Source organism: Manis pentadactyla, chromosome 6 (genome assembly GCF_030020395.1).
Source record: "Manis pentadactyla isolate mManPen7 chromosome 6, mManPen7.hap1, whole genome shotgun sequence".
NCBI lineage: Eukaryota > Metazoa > Chordata > Mammalia > Pholidota > Manidae > Manis > Manis pentadactyla.
Window position 1 is genome coordinate 147,555,770 of NC_080024.1, and position 18,053 is coordinate 147,573,822.

Sequence of the window (18,053 nt, forward strand, 5' to 3'; positions counted from 1 at the left end):
CTGACTGCCTGCCCAATTCGTACTCAATCTAATCACTCTTTCTCATGCATACTTCCTCACAGCCAAACGCCTCATTTGAATTACTCTCACAGGCAATGTTTTACTCCTGCCTCTGAATCTTTTCATCTGCTATTATTTCTGCCTCTGTTCTTCATTTTTCTTTCAAGTTGCAGAGGGGCACCCCGGGTTAACTAATTATGTATATACGGAACATCCCACCCCAGTAACACCCTTTCACTGCAACATATTCCTTTCCTTTTTAGAAGCAATCTCAAGCTATTAACTATGTATGCACTTGTTTACTCAATGAAAGGTAAAGTGAGTTATGCTGGGTTTGAATCCCAGTTAACTGGCTTCTGGATATTGTCAGTGCTGCTGGAAATACATGTGCCCCACGTTCTCTGAGAGGAAAAGATAATGATGGTGCTTACCACACAGGTTTATGGGAGAATTGAATGAATTAAAGTCTTTTGAAATTTTTCTGGAAAATAACTCAATACAAGTTGGCTATGTAAAATAATGATTACTTTTAATGTTATATGAATATTAATCATTCTTATATTGTAAATAGTAATTAATAAGTATTAACCATTATTAATTATGTACTATTTATCTCCCTCACTAGATTATATGATCCTTTAGACAAGGGCTATATACGATTTTGTTCAAAAATGTTATACCCAGTGCCTGTACAGTGACTGGCATTGCAGTGATGTTGAATGACGGAGAGAGTCCTGCTAGGCTTCTCTCCCTAGCCTGTGGTGAAAGTCCTTGAACTAGCTGGTATCCAGGACTAGACTGAGAAGCAGAGACCTACAGAGGGATATGTCCTTTTCAAGTTACCTAGATAGCAGGTGTGGAGTAGGGATCTGAGCTTGGGAAATTTATATTTTCCTGGCCTGCCCTGTGCTAGGTTTTATTTCATCAATTGCAAAATATTTACAAGGTTTTGACTGTGAACACAAGACTTCCTATTTCTTTACCATTTTCCAGTAGCAAAGCAATTGTGTATAGAAACTTTTCCATTTACATATTGGTTTCACTCCTAAGTTTGTTCTCGTATCCAAGTTTATAAGTACAAAATATCATTGGATAAGCCGTAGCTATTTACCTCTAATTGGTTATTTCCAGTTTCTGCTGGTGTGCACATTTGTGTATTTATGAAATTTTACAAATAGAAAATTTGTACTTAACACTGAATTAAAAGTGAGGAAAAAACCAATGATAGCCAGTCTGGAAAAGTGTTAACTGCATAGTTCATATAAAACTAATAAAATAATTTATAGTACCAGACAATGAATATTCCAAACAACATAGTTTACATTGGAATGATAAATATAAATTAAAAACATTTAACTGATACTAAAACAGGTACTCAATGCCTGAGAAAATTGTTTTAAAAATATTGCATAGATACCAGATGAAAAGCAGCCTATCTATTTTGGAAAATAAGGCTGTTACATTTACTTTCAAGTACCCTGGTAAACAAACATTCAAGGTTACAACTTACAATGTATTTTTACAGTAACAATATTTCCCATTAAGCGCAACACAATAAATCTTTTTAAGGCTTTTTTGGATGTATTTTTCTTTGAGCTTTATTTAGCCTTGAACAAGGCATTCTGATGAAAACATTTCCTAGAAACCAATGTTGAAAACAAGAACTTATGAAATCCCATTTTATCTACAAAGAGACAGCAATGAAAAGGGGGGAAAAACTTATTACAACCAATGAAAAATTGTAACTCCTTTGCTACTAAAAAGTCCTTTTATTGTATTAACACACTGTCAGAGCACATAAACCTACTTCCTGTAGCAATCAATTCTAAAACAATTACAAAGCTTGCAACACAGCTCTGGAAAAAATCTTTTGAGTTCTCCAGGATGAAAAATTCTCTGAAAGTAATTGAATGATATTTTTGAAGGGAGTGGCTTAAGAATTGTTTTACCTATGGGAAAGTATTAAAAAATAAATATTTTGGTTTTTTTTTAGCGAACTAGAATACACTGATACACATAAAAAAATTCATCTTTAATATTTAGAATCCAGAGGTAATCTCTGTGTGCATGTGGGTATGTAACTTTTTTTTTCTGCATAGGTATTTCTTTCATCCAAAAGATAATGCTATTAACTCTAATAGGATAATATTTTTATAAAGTTTGAGAGTGTTTTCCTTCCCTCCATCATCACAGAGCTAGGAGCATGTCATCCTCGTAGAGAAACTCCTTTGCCAATATGGTGCTTGAAAATGAAAGTAGCAATAGCTGACATGTAGAAGAGGAGAACCCCATCCATTTCTCATTCTGCACATAATTTGGAAGAATATGTAAAAAAGTTTCCTTGAGCATCTCTAAAGCACAGAAGTCCCCAAGGTTAAACTTGCATATTCAGAGAAGCAAGGGATGGGGAACAGAAGTGTGTTCCCGAGGATCAGAAGCTCTGGTGGAGGCAACAGCATTGCTAAACTGAAGACAGAAGGGAGCAGAAGAGAGAAGCAACCTTCCAGAAGAGGCCACTAGACTGAACGACAGCACTCAGACCAGCAGACCCTTCTTTCCTAGGGTGAACAGAAGCTGAAGCTCTTCCAGGAACTCAAGTTAGTCCTGGAGAGAAGGGGAGGTGAAGAAGGTTGAAATGACTGAATACCAGTTGAAAAGACCCTGAGATTGTATTCAGATGGGACTCAGTGTCCATGAATTAGAAAGCTTAACTTTCTTGGCAGCAGTGACTAGAGGGGCTGAGAGGTATGTATGGGGAATTACGGATAAATAGACTTCACTGCACATCCAAGATGGAAGAACTTTGTGACTGCACATTTTAACCTGCTACATACATGTTCGTTATTGTAACTTTTGGGAAAATGGACGGTGAACCCATGGAGGAGGATCGGGCAGTGAGGGTTCCCAAAGCAGCTCAGGTTCCCAGAGGAAGAGCAAAGTCAATGGGAGAACCTCATCCGAGTCACGGCACCAATGAAAGGGTATCTCGCCGTGACCCTCCTTACCCAGAAGGACTCAGGAGACACGGGCCCAATGCAAGAGACTTTATTATCTGAAGGAGAGTGGCTGCCCCAGATGGGGGTGGGGAGAAAGAGAGAGAGAGAGAGAGAGAGAGAGAGAGAGAGATTTTTTCAAATATCAGTGTATTTTAAACATCTTTCCATAGCTATAAATATATTGCTACCAAATAATTTAATACTTACATAATTTTTCATTGCACATGCTTAGTGTAATATATTTTAACAAATTCCTTATTTTTGGATGTGACTTGTTTCTCACTTCTTTGTCTTATATAGGTGTATATAAATTATTTTCATCTTTTCCCTTCAATCAAATGTCTAACTCCTGTAATTGCTAGACCATATGGAAAGTGCCTTTTGAGTTTTTGATATGGAATAGTCAAATAGTCCTATAGAAGTATTGTACCAATACACATAGCCGAACAGTATTTGTAATGGATCCTTTCACTACATCTGGAAGGCAGTGAATACAAAAATATTTGGAAATTTGATAAACTTTTAATGTTAGTTCAGATTTTTAAAATTACTTTCACTGTAAGTGAATTCAACATTTTTCTTCAGGTACCCAGCTGTTTATTTTTCATTTGCTAATTTTTCAAATGATACATATTTGTCTGATTGTTTCTATATAATATATTAATATTGATTTGCCTGTAATGTAGTAAAATATTTCCAGTTGATCGATTGCTTTGTTTTTAATAAACTTCTTGGAATAATTTTGGATTTCTAAACATTAGCTTAGCTAATGCATAGTCTCCCAAATACCCTCAACCTGGTTTTCCCTGATGTTAACATCTTACATGACCATGACACATTTGGAAAAAAAACTGACTAGGGACTCTGTGGCCTCTTACTACACTGAAGGACAGTGACTGCAATGGGGTATGTTGGGGGGGGGACTTGATAATGAGGGTGAATTTAATAACCACATTGTTTTTCTTGTGAAACCTTCATAAGAGTGTATATCAATGATACATTAATAAAAAAAATTTTTTAAATAAAATAAAAATAAATTCCCTAAAAAAAACGAACTAAGAATTTCACATTGGTACAATATTATTAACCAAACCATAGACTTTATTCAGACTTCACCAGTTTTCCCACTAATGTCCTTCTGTTCCAGAATCTAATTCTGGATACCCCATTTCCTTTGTTATCATGTGCTTTTAGTGTTTTTCAGTCTGTGACTGTTTCTCTGTCTTGTCTTGTTTTTTGTAACTGTGGAAGTTTTGAAGACTACTGCTAAGATATTTTGAAGAACGGTGTTCAACTTGTGCCTCTCTGATATTTTCTCATGATTAGATTGGGGTTATTATAGGTTTGGGAGAATGACACAAAGGCGAGGTGCACCTGTATGGTGGTTCGTCTTATATATCAACTAGGCTTGGCTCTGTTACCCAGGTTTTAATCAAACAGTAATTTTGGTGTTTCTGTGAAGGTATTTTATAGATATGATTAACATGTATAATCAATTGGTATTAAGTAAAAGTGATCACCCTTGAAAATATGGGTGGGCATTATAGTATCAGTTGAAAGCTTTAGGAGCAAAAACAGATTTCCTGAAATTTAACAAGAAGGAATTTCCCCTTAAGCTTGAAGAATCAAGTACTGCCAGAGTTCCCAGCCTGCTTGACCTGCCTACACATTTCAGAATGTCAGTCCCAACAACCACACAATCCAATTTCTTTAAACTCATCTCTATATCTGTATTTCTATATCTATCTATCAACCTACTTATTACTCTACTATTGTTCCTACTTCTCTGGACAATACTGAGATTTCCATCGCATGATAGCAGGAGGTATATAATATCACTATGACTTATGAAAGGCGATGTTAACCTGATCACTTGGTTTAGTTGGGGTCTGCCAGGTTCCTCTTCTGTAAAGTTTCTATTTTTCCCTATGATACACTACATTTTGCAAATGAGTCGTTAATTCTAGTTTATACCCAAACTGATTGGAATTAATTTCCACCTCCTGAAAGAGGGACTGTCTACATGCATTACTTCTTCACCATTTATTTATTCATTTAACCATTTATTTTTATCAATATGGACGCATGTACTTATTTTATATTTTGGGTCATAAAAAATATTAGCATTTAGTTTATTGCTCAAATTCTTTCCAACTGTGGCCATTGGGAGTGACTTTTAATTGGTTTCTGTGGCCTTTTCACAAGTCCTTAGCTTTGCTTTGCTTTGTTTTCTTTGAATTCCCTTCTGGCACTGCAAGATCTCCTAAATCATCTTCACTTTTTTCATCCCCGTGATTCCAGCTAAAATAATTTTTGTAAAGGACCATTTTTTCTCTTACTGGAGAATTGTGTTTGGAAACCAAGAGATGAGCTCTGGGTGTGCTCATTGCCATTGAGGTGTCACAGTAGACCCTCTCAGTGGGCAGAGCTAAGAAATACATGTGTATACATATGCCATGCATTACTTCTTCACCATTTATTTATTCATTTAACCATTTATTTTTGATAAAACATAAATTATCAGCATGATAGGGCTCATTCTAAACCTCCTCTCTTGCTTATTTTTTTAACTTTTAAAAAATCTGACAGTAACTTTTAAAAATCTGGTTACCATTACCTGTAATTTATTTACCTATTTGTTTAACTCTAGGATAATGTAGTTTCAGAATTGCTAACACCTACTCTTGTGGGAAATCAATTTAATAACCAGAGTACACTGATTATGTATGGTTCTTTTTGTCTGGAGCCTTGTTATTCAGTGACAGCATTGTTTCCAAAACTACTCAAATCAGTTCCTTACCCCCCACCCTCAACTTCCTTCACTGAGGTCATATCATTCATTTGTAACATTTAGAGTTATATGTCGCCATCTGTACTCCAGGCTTGAATCCCTTGATATTTGGCTGATAGTTCAAATTTTGCATACAGTGAAGTTCACACTGTGGGCTTTGACAAATGCAGAATCATTTACCCAACACTCCAGTTCATACAGAACAGTTCCATAACCCTAAAAATTCTCCTGTATAGCCCTTTGTAATTAGCCAATTTCCTTTGGGGTAGACAACGTTTTCTCAGAACACAAATAATACAAACCATCATATATATCTATAAGTCTAGATAATTACATATATATATCTGTGTTTATAAATTTGATGTCATGAAAATGTAACCTTTTGCTTTTTGAAAGACACTATTATGAAAATGAAGAGGCCACAGACTAGGAGAAAGTATTGATAAGACAGGCATCAGACAAAGAACATGCATGCAGAATATATAAAGATCTACAATTCAGTATTGATAATACCAACTGTGATTTTAAAACATCAACAAAACCTCAGCCACTTCACAAAAGAAAATATGTAAAGAGCTAGTGGCGCATGAAAAAATTATTTCAGTATTATTCTTATGAGAGGAATTACAAATTAAAATCTCAGTGAGGTAGTACTACAAGACAATTAGACTTACTAAAATGAATTTTAAGAACTCTCATGCTTTGTGTTTTCAACGATGTGAACCAATTTGAACTCTCAGACTATAGTAGAAATGCTAAGTGTGCAACCACACTGGAAGATACTTGGTAGTTTCTTACGAAGTTCAATATACACATCCTGTGACTTTAGTAGTTACCCAGGAGAAGCTAAAAAAGAGGTATGTGTACATCACAATTCATTCCATCTTTATTTCTAATAGTTCAAAAATCAAAGTGTCTATGATCAGAAGAATGGGTAAACAAATTGTGGTAAACTTACACCAAATTACAAAAATGCTGGCAGTAGGGGTTGAGGGGGGTGGGCAAACTCTTGATAAATATGGACTCATTGCAAAATAGTTATTCTGACTGAAAGAAGACAGACCAAATATATAAAGAAAAAATAACTAAACTATATACAACACGATTCTGTTTGCAGATGATTCCTGAAAGCTAATCTGTAGTGGCACAGCATGTTAGTGCGTTCCTGGTGATATTAGTGGAAGAAAGGTTGGAGTACAAAGAAGCTTTTGAGGTGGTAGAAACGTTTGCTGTCTTGATTGTGGTGATGGTTGTGTACAGTTCGCATATACACACACTGATGAAACCGTACAGTATTTTGTATTTCAAATACACTATATTAAAACTTTACCAAAAAAAGTACCAAGTGGGGTAGGAGTTGGTAGGGTTTATGTGTGTGGAGTGGGGGGCGCGGGGCGGGGAGTGGCTCTAAGGTCCCAGCATCCCCTTCGGCTCCACCAGGAGGGCGGCGCGCAGCGGGCGGGGCTGTTCCCAGCTCCGGGGTATGGCCCCCGCCCGGCCCGCAAGCAGCTTGTGGGAGGCCGACACGGGCGCTCAGGGGCGGTTGGCGGCGCAGGCCTTGGGCTCCAGTCCAGGAGTTCCTTCCCCGAGGCGGCGGCGAAGGTCGAGCTCCAGACAATCCCCCGCGGCTGCGGCCCCGCGGCCCACTCGCTCCGTGCGAGCCACCTGCTGGCGCCGCCGGGCCTCCACACCCCCGGCGAGCGGGCAGCGTGGTGGCGCCCGTGGTGGAAGCCGCCCGGGGGAGCTGAGCCGAGCGCAGAAGCGGGCGCGGAAGGCCAAGGCCCGCTTCCAGGGCTCTTCCTGACAGGCGGACCCGGGGCAGCCTCACGGTGCTGGACAACTCGGGGCCTGGTACCCGAAGTAGCACCTGGCGGGCGACCTCGCGGCGGTGGGCGGCCGCCGGCCCTGGGGCACGCTGCTGAGCCCGCGGGGCATCCCGCTTCTGCTCCGGACCTGCAGGCCGGAGTTTGGGCTCCCTCCACGTGCTCCAGGCCTGTGACTTCCACTGCGGGTTCCAGCGTCATCTGGTCCAGCTACATGGATCTGATCACCTGGGCGACGCCACGGCCACATACAAATTCATCTGCAAGTTGCCTGGAGAAACCGTACTTGGAATCTGTTCCTCTGTTATAACTGGACCCACACTGGGAGACTCAGCCGGCAGTGCTGTTTGGCTAGAGTTAAGACGTCTCCGTCTGAATTATGTCAGTGCTTTGCACGCACCAAGACGATTCGGTAAAATGGTACTTGAAGCTCTTCATTTTTCTGCCCCTTCCAGAGACTGACTATGTGATGCAGCTGCATGTCACAAAGCTGGAAAAGCAGGGGCTTCAGAAATGACTTGCTGCAGAAGTAACAAAGCTTGTTGGTGAACAAAAAGGGCTGGATTCTGTGAAAAGATGAACACAAGCCCTTTGTCATAGCCGCAGAGATGCACTGGAGGTCATGTCTGATCAGACTTAAAATAGTTGTTCAAAGAAGTGTCATTTCCTGAATTAGTTCTTGACTCTGGAACAAAGGTCCTAGATATGCTGCAAAGCAAATGCCATTCCAGACGGCCCTGAAGGGTGTTGGGTGGTGACTGAAGGTGGAGTCAGTTTGAATAACCTACAAGTAACAAGTCCTGAGAGTGGTTTAGTTGTTGGACATTTTCTTAAGAATGGACTTTCATTAATTAGAATAGGAAAAATGAGCCCTCTACATTATAAAATGGCTCCATATCATTAAATAAACCCTTCTGGTTGTTCAAACAAACTTATACCCATCATTCATTCTTGAAGGCTGGCTTCAGAACTGTACACCTTTGCTTTTGCAAATCAGCACAACAGGGAATGGAGCATATTCTAGGCTTCACAGTGTAAGTAATTTCACTATTTGTATAGACTGGTTAATAATAAGCTGTCTGTGTAATGATGGGATATTTTATTTTCTGATCTGCAAACATTAAGGACTACCATAGAAAACTATGATTTCCTGGGTTGATCTCTTAAAAACTATAATTCATTAAAAAACTAAATGCTGCCTTCCTGCCCTTCTTGTTCTCCTTTTGGAGACAGAGCAGAAAGAATTGTGGATACTTTTACAGCAGCCACATATCTCACTGATGTCCCCGGTAATGTTGTTCTAAAGCTAGCAGTGCCTCTAGTGTCCATATTAGAGATGCAAAACTTAGGCTTGGAAACATAAATTGCTGATTTTTTTGTTGTTGTGGAGGAGGTATATATCATTGTCTTTAAAAGGAAAAGTATTGGATAGTTGACAGTAGAAATTACAGTAGATCATTTTCAAAGAAAATAACAAAAATCAGTACTTGACTTTTCAGAAAATTTCTAATTCTGTTGTCCCTCACTTGGGTTTCAGTATCATGAAATTTATTCACAGCTTTAAAAACATTTGCCAAGTGGAAATTATTGAACTACAAAATTTATCTGATGAAATTAGAAGCAACTTGGGTACAGCAAAATACAGGCCTCAAGAACTTGAAGGCAAATTGATTGTTTTTGTCCTGATAAAGTGTATAATGAAAACAAGAAAGACAATTATCTCAGCTGTAGGATAGGACCACGCTAGTTAATGTATGTGTAATTGGAGTTCAAAGGAGAGGCAGAAAAAAGAAAAAAAGGATCAGAAGAAAACAAAGAAAAAAATACTTGTTTCAGTTGTAAGTATTACAGACAGTTAACTTTTCAGTGTACCTGGTGTTAGAACTATTGTGTTGCGTGCCTAGAGTGCGTACTACCCCATCGAATCCCTCTCAAGGTATGCAGCTCTACCACCAGTGGGTTTCTGACCTCCACTCCTCCCACTGACTACAATGCCTGCTCATTTCTTTGCATTCCTTCATTTTACAGTATTATACTTTTATCATTGCACCTTTAACAATTTATTGAATGTTTTACTTAACGTTTGTCTGTTTCTGCCACTGTAAAACAAACTGGGGCAGGGATGATGTCTTATTTAAATCTTTTTATCTAGTATCTAACTAGTACTATGACTGCACAGTGTTACTCTTCAGTGCTTAGCTGTCAATTGAAAGGAAGAGGGCAAGAAAGAAGATTAAAAAAGATAACATGCAAAGAAAGAAAATACCTATAACTCATTACTATGAAACCTAAATGGGAGAAACAGGGCAAATGATCATGCACATTTCAAAAATACTATCCATGGTTCCTTAAAATTGATTTAGGATAACATGGAAAACAATCCACGCGTTGAGCTGGTAGAAAGCATGGCTTGTGAATCAAAACAAATGAGTTGCTCCGAGTTTGTGGCTAACACATGCCTTTTATTGGTGTTTAGCACCTTTTTCCTATCAGATAAGAAGTTAAATTGGTTAGCGTGGGTCTTTCATCTGTTCTGTTAACTTTAATCTATTTTGCGGTTAAACTGTTTGTTCTCATTTTAAAATAATATAAAAGCAATTGTCTCTCACATGCATCAGGATAGCTGTCTCACACTGGTTCTTTGCTGACCTGCAGACGGTGTATTAGTTCTTCTCAGAGGGGTCACCACAGGAACATGGCCATCTCACGAATGTGAAATGATCTTATGAGAGTTTCCTTTTTGGGAAGAGGGACATGATTTAAATAAGTTTTCGTGTCTCAGGGATTTTCCATATCACATAAGTAACAAAAGTTTAATGACAAATACAAGACAGGGTTTTTGGTAAAATCCTCTCTCTTTATTTTGAGCATCATTGCTTCCTTTTTCAGGCAAATCACTATCTCACACTTTGAACATGAATGAGTATCACACATGCCCTGTACAATTAAACACAGAGGGGGCATAGAGTGGCTCATCGGTACGGGTGCTAAGTATCAGGTGGCGTGGACTATAGGCTACTTAATGTCCTTCCCTTTCTAGGACTAAATGATACTCAGCAATCAGCAAGATCTCAAACAAGAGACAGCCTCATCAAATGCTAATGCTGATGGGACAATCATTTTCAGAGAGGGCTACAGTCCAACATATAGCAGCTAGAATCTTTAAAATTCTTTTAAATGCTAGCAAAATATATGCTTATAATGTTTTTTTTTTTCTCAGTGTGATGCTTATAGCATATATGCTTACCCTCCAGTTTCCATGGAGACTTGGCACTATGGTTTATTTTTACTTTGTTTCTCTGCTTACACTTCTCCTTTCAGTAACTTTAATTCTCTGTGTGAACAAATTTATTCATGTTCTTCCAAAGCGTGATCCTTGGGTTTGGATAGGTTGTCTCCCTTCGTGCCATTAAGCTGTCTGTCCATGAACACTGAATCCATCAGTCACCTTATTTATTGCATGGACATTGTGTGAAGGGGTATAAATTTATTAAATATTAAAGATTTTAGCTATCTATTCACATTATATTGCTAGAATTATAAAATCTGAAAGCTGGAATGATTAATCTGCTCATTTATATGTTAGGGAATTGAGAGGTAGACAGTTGAAATGATATGTCCTAGATCTTACGTCAGTTTGTAGCAGTCCCAGGAGTAGGTATTTCTGTCTTCCCTTCTCTGCTGCCATCTCAGGTAAGTTTGGTTTTTCCCCTAGCCTTTTGGATTGGAGAAGATACTATCTCTATTCTCCCATTCACAAAATCATTCAAATGAAATAGAAAACTTCCTTGGCCACCAGTGAACTCAGGCTTCTCTGTAGCTGAGAAACATTTTTTTGTGAACTGTGAGTCACTGCTTAGCAGCTGCTTGCACAGAGAGCACCTGGCCAGTGTCTGTGCTTTGGCACCTTCTCCCTGCCTCAGGTCGTAGTTCCAGTGAAGGCGAAAGATTTTTTTAGCAGGCACCAAGGTTCTCTGCAGTAACGTATTTTTCTTGTGGAGAGAAGCCTTTTTGGACTCCCTGTGCTTTAACAACATGGAAGCCCCCATTTTTATGTTCTCTTTCATCAAGTTGTGACTGGACTCTAAAACATTACTTACTCTTTCCTGTCGTAATCCCATCACTGTGGGGAAGACATATGCAAATCATTTTTATCTCCCTCTGGAGGAATCCACTAGCCCACGGGCAGCTCTTACAGTCTCACAACTGAGTTTTTAAGCCACCTGACTATGACATAGTCTATTTTACTGATGGGCACTGTGCATTATCATCATAATCTCTGGTACTGTAAAAGAAAAATGTTTTGAGTATAATATAGCCCAAATAGAGTACAAAGTTACTGCCCTCTGGGAACTTGAATTTTAATGAATACTATTATTTAACTAAAACATATTAAGCCAGAAGGTATTCCAACTTGCTGTGAAGTAGGTTGATGAAATGTTATTTTTCATAACAGGCTGAGGAAAATTGAACAAGCAGAGGGTTTGAGCAAGTTTCATTAGAAGGCATAGTGTGTCTCATTCAGAGATTAGTTTGTGTGTTCCTTTCATGAACCCTTAAAGCAGAGATTAATAAAATGTTATCATTTCTGTAAATGAGATCTTTCTAAATATATATTTTTTTCATCATTTTCATTCTAACCCTCTCCTGACTCATCATTATTTTTACTAGCACAGTGGTGGATACTCAGGAAAACAATTTATTTGTACAGATAGAGGTTTTTGAAGCAAGGTTGGGGTTTCAATATGTCATGATATGTTTGATGGTACTTGTTTCAAGAATGAATAGGTTCTTAAGTCCTGTCCTGCTGATCACCTCTCTGCTAATAAAATCCGCAAGGGAAATGTGTAAAAGGACCAAGAGCGAGCAGGAATCAACCTGTCATTTTATTGTCAACTGGGTAGGTACAAAATTCTAGTGAGCAGTTTGGGGCACCCGCCTTAGGTTGGAGGCCTACATAGGCCACTATTTTCGTTAAGCTTTAAATCTTAATTTTGAGAAAGCTCAGTCCTCTCGTTGCCTGCACAGTCTTGGAACCTGATGGAATTGCCAGCATACTTAAGTGTTCAAATGGAGAAAAATATAACCAAAAAATATCTGTCTTAGAATGGTAGGTTTGGGTCAGTTCATATCTCTGTTTCCTTTGGGAGAGGAGGGGAAAGAGAACAGGGCTTCCTGAATTAAGGGGTCTTCTTCTTCGGTCTTCTCCTAGCATAGAAGCAGACAGTAGATGGAGTCATGTCTTAGAAGGAGGCCAGTAAGTTCCCGTGGTTTGCATACATGGGTATAAGTGTGCTCAAATAATCTTGTACATTCTGAAAAAAATAGATGAATGTTTTCGCCATTTGAGACAATGGCGTAAAGGGAGGGGAGGAGCAGAGGCAGAAGGAGAGATGTTTTGCTGGGCAGAGAGCCCCCCCTGCCCTCCTGCAGAAACACACTCCACCAGGTCAGACTGATATCCAAAGGAAATCTTTTGTTACTCCTTCTTTAGAATCATGGTGATATAGTCAAGGTTTGCATTTTATATGGTGTACTTTGCTCATTGATGGACGTAGCTTCTGGAGATTTTTAAATTGCACATACACTAGAGTGTTTGTATTCTTAATGAAATTTCTGAGGACCTCCAACAGTTTTCTTTTCAAATTTCTCTTTTGCAATTTTCTTTCATTTCTTTCCATTCTCTCTTACTTCCCTACATTACTAACAAAGTCAAGTATCAGAAGAAGCCAAAAATAGAAGGCAATAATATTCTTGCAAAATGGAACTCTCTTCTGTTGTAGTAGAAGCAGCTCTTAGATCTTTACACATATTTTGTTTTATCTCAGTTTGCACAGAAGTCTAACAATCAATATGATACGAGATCTCAGACTATAGGCAATTAGAAGGAACAAGTTAGAAAGGGGAGACATACAGGTTGCTCACGGAGAATAGCAATGAATAGCTTAATAGCCAAAAGAGAAACCTATAAAAAGCAAATACAAGAATCTTAGAAGGCATAGGGTTTCAGTCAATTGCTGTAGGAATGGACCAATTTATGGGGCAGTTGACCCATAAAATTTGAAGAATATGATACACTTAAAGTTGTCTATTTTATAGATTTAAAAAATCTATAAAATATGAAATACAAATAATCATTTAATTTTATCCATCTTATTAAACATGAAATATAAATCACCTGTATATAGAACAAATACAAATATTAAAAATAAAACTTACTAATATATTACAAGTGTTTATTTGACGATTTAAGGTTTAGTTATTTGGAACAAGTAAGGATAACTTTACCCATCATTCTATATAATATGAAAAGTTATATATGAGAATAGGAAACGGGGCTTCAGAAGAAAAATAATGAAAATAAACGCCAAGAGTCTAATAAGCTTGTGTTCAGATCCCAGTTTCAAGAACGCTCATGTGTTCCAGTTTCTTCACCTAATGTCCTCATTCTGGGGACCTAATGCTTATTCTCACTGTTTTGAGTTATTTTGATCATTAAATGATAGTTAGTAGGTGCTGTTGGCCTGCCCACTGAGTAATCTAAACTGGAGAAATACTAGGTAATGGATATAACTTACTCAATTTACCTCTAACCTAATAAATAATATAGGCCTTGAGAATTAAGCCCTGAGAACCAGTCTCCTAAAACTAAAATTATTTATCAGAGTGCTGTGAATTAATTCAGGGCATAGAGAAACTGTTCTTCCTGCCACCCTTGGACCCATCGCTGGCAGCCTGGTGTCCTGGCCCTAGTGCTGCCCTTCAAGATGGTTGCGGATAGATGCAAATTGTGTGACTCTTCTTGGAAAAATGGCTTGAAAAATAACTTCCCCAAATTCAGTCACTGATCTCAGGAAAGAGATGGAACTATGGATCATCATCCAGGCAAGTATGTGTGCCAGGACAGCTCCACAGCATGACCAAGATTCACTTCTCTTAGTGCTTTGCCACCACGTGGATGGGCAGAATGGGGCCAGCTTCACCCCAGGCTGCTCACACAAGTGACCTCTCTGAGGCTGGGTCTTTGGACGAAAGCATTTTTCTCCATTCAATTGCTTTATTTGGCTTAATGGAACAATATTAGAAACAGCAGGAATCAAAACAGTGCTGTCAGTTGATTATCACCAGTGTTGTCAATATTCATTTTTTTTTGTTTTTTCAACTCAGAGTTCTTGCCTTCCCTAAATAATCTGGCTCTTGTTCTCTCCATTCTTCTATTTATATTAACGTGTGAAAGTGACAGAGAATTTTGCAAAGTTTACATGTAAATATTAATTTCTGTTTGAATATTAATTGCTTAATATTGTTCAGTTTCTAGCTGCATCATCAAGATGAGCTGTAGAACTTATAACAGGTATAGTTGGACCCATCTTGTAATTTTGCTTTTTACCTTAAAGACCCAGCTGTTTAAATAGCATCATTGGTTCAGGAAATTTTAGTCACTTGCTAATGTATTAAAATCCTGGATATATTTATAAAACAATTAACACTCCAAAATAGCTTTTGGTGCATGTGTTTAATTTTCGGTCCAACACTCTTGTCAAAGTGACATTCTTTCATCTGCAAAGTTAGGATTTTCCATTGTTAAAGAGATACCTTTATCTCAGTAATGGGGCAACAACAAGGACTGATAAATTCAGTCATACAGTTTCCTAATTGCTGGATATCAAAGTAAAAAAGCTAATTACGTCATCTAAGGATACGTGTGTGAAAGCAAAGGGAAAATCACCCGAAGATAAACATGTTGCAAATTCCAGAAAAATTCCAGCTTTACAGAAATGCCAAAGAACACGTTAAGATAAGTGCTGTTAGAATAGTAAGCATACTTTCGTACTGACATTACACGTGGGATTGAAACATTGTGCTTCTTTAACCTATAGGGATACCACAAAGAAGGAAGGACATGCATGAACTTCAGGAACAAGACATTCCTGGTATTATTCCTTTCATTGTCCATTTTTATAATGCATGTCATTGTGGAAAATTTAGAATTAACCACTGGCTGCTTCCATGAGTTAACCTGACATGATAGGGAATTGGGCGAAACTGTACTCTTGTTTGAGGGTGGAGGAATGAAGATGTCAAGTCCTGTATGAAGTATGAGGATGCCAGCTCTGTTATGACCCTGGAAATGTCACTGGAGAAATGTAGCCTCAGAATGAAATATCTTAGGGTAGAAAAAGGATCTTGGCAAGTGTCTTAGTCAGTGCAGAAGAGAGACATCTGATAAATCAGGTAAAAAAGGAAAATGACTTCTCACTAATGTGATACACAACAGGTGGTATAATCCTGAGTCAAGAACCATAGGTCTTCTATTTAGTTAAGTGTTTCTGCACAAGTTGGTTTTGTGGAACTTATCCTACATGATTCATAATTAAAATCAAGATGGTAATACATATTGATTTAACTTAATGGGGGAAAACAAAAATATGTGCATATAATTTATTCATAATACAAAGCAATGTAGAACTAACAAAATGATGTTCAATAGTTAATTAGAAGATGTTTCCTGATTTGGTATTTCTGGAGCTCTGAAGAATTAATAATTTCTGGCGATAGTTCATCTAGATAATATGATTTAATGGGTGTTAATTGAAATTATGTCTATGTATTTGTTAATTCCACTTGTTTGCATGATCAATTTAAGATCACAATAATACATAAAAAATAGATTAAAACTGCTTACCACCCTATGTCTGCTGGTCAAAGGATTAAGTCAGGTTGAATGCAATTCAGTTAATGTTTTTTATCTGACTGCTATTTGTACACATTTTTACTAGTGTTTGTAATGAAATCAGATACTGTCCATAGGTTTTAGGTATGATGATAGCAGTCAGAATACCTGGGCCGAGCAGGTTCATTTCCATCAATTAATGATATCTCACTGAAGCATACACTTAGGGGTAGGGCAGAAAATCAGAATGATGGAAAAAACAAAACCAAAAAAACCCCATACCGAAAACAGCTGTCAGCTTCTAACAAACGGTATGTATCTTCCTTGACTTACAGTGGCGTTACTTCCTGATAACCCTATTGTAAACTGAAAATATTGCAAGTCAAAAATGTGTTTAATCCCTGTTGAACATCACAGTTGAGCCTAGCCTACCTTAACGGTGCTCAGAACACTTATACATTAACCTACATTTGGGCAAAATCATCTAACACAAAGTCTGTTTTATAATAAGGAGTTGAATGTCTCATGTAATTTACCGCATACTATACTGAAAGTGAAAAGCAGGATGGTTGTATGAACAGAATGGTCATTGGCCCCCATGATCACAGGGCTGACCAGGAGCTGCGGTTGGCTGTCCTGCCCAGCATCAAAGGAAGGACTGTCCTGCCTGTTGCTAGCCCAGGAAAAGATCTAAATTCACAATTCAAAGTATGGTTTCTACTGAATTCAAATGACTTTTGCATCATTATAAAGTTGAAAAATCACAAGACAAACCATTGAAAGTCAGCAACTGTCTGTACTGTACTCCCTATATAGCCTGCCTTTGTTTTGGAAATCTGGGAGGGAGTACAAAAGTTTGAGAGTTTGTGTCTGATATCTCAAGGTTCAGAATGGTTTGTTATGGAATGGGAGGTGTTCCACTGCTGCTACAGACCTCCCAAATTCTGGAGTCAGGTGTGTGTCAGGTGGAACACTTTCACAGCATTTCTTCATTTATCAAGAATGAAACAATGATTGTATACATTTTCTTTCCCACTTGAAATATTGAGTCAGTATCAGTAGAGGGAAAAAACCAGTAATGACTTGGTCTCTTTATTTCTTTACAGTGAATCTTTGGATAGGCACAATAAATTGTTTCATAGCATAATTCATTGGGGGCACTTGAGCGTCTGTTTGTATTATATATTCATAGCCTTTTGTGGCAGCCATAGGCCATGAGTCTTAGGTTTGACATGATGAGTCTACAGGGAGAAGGATGCAGTTTGTGTTACAGATGCCCTTAAGAGAGCTCCCAGCTGTGTACTCTGCTTTTAAAATGGATGCAAAATTAAACTTACCATAATGACTTGTGTTGGAGTATTCAGCTGTACAGGTGCTACAGGTCAAATGACTTATTTACACACTCCTAAGAGATTTCTGTAACGATGGAGAGTTGAAAAAAATAAACACTGAAGTTTATGACTATTCCCATCTTTTTTTATTCTTAAAATGAAAATATAAATTTCTGAAAAAGCAGAAACCATTACCTGAAGTCAGACCAAATGAGGGGAATGAATACTTTTCAAAAATGTTAAAATTCTTCAAGGAAGTTTTATATTCTTCCAAAGAGATCAGATGGTATTTAGAGAAATCTAATTTAGAGAGAATCTTTGTTCAAAAGGTATGTTGTTAAGTTCAGAGAAAGAGAACTCCTCCATTGTTTTGCCCCATGGTCAGATTGATAGCCAGCTCTTCATGGATTCTTATCTATAGATACTGCTTCAAGGGCT

General features: G+C 37.9%; 1 pseudogene; it reads left to right on the forward strand.

Moving 5' to 3' along the window:
- Positions 1-7,270: 7,270 nt before the first annotated feature.
- Positions 7,271-8,518, forward strand: LOC118907800 (tyrosine--tRNA ligase, mitochondrial-like; annotated as a pseudogene).
- Positions 8,519-18,053: the final 9,535 nt, after the last annotated feature.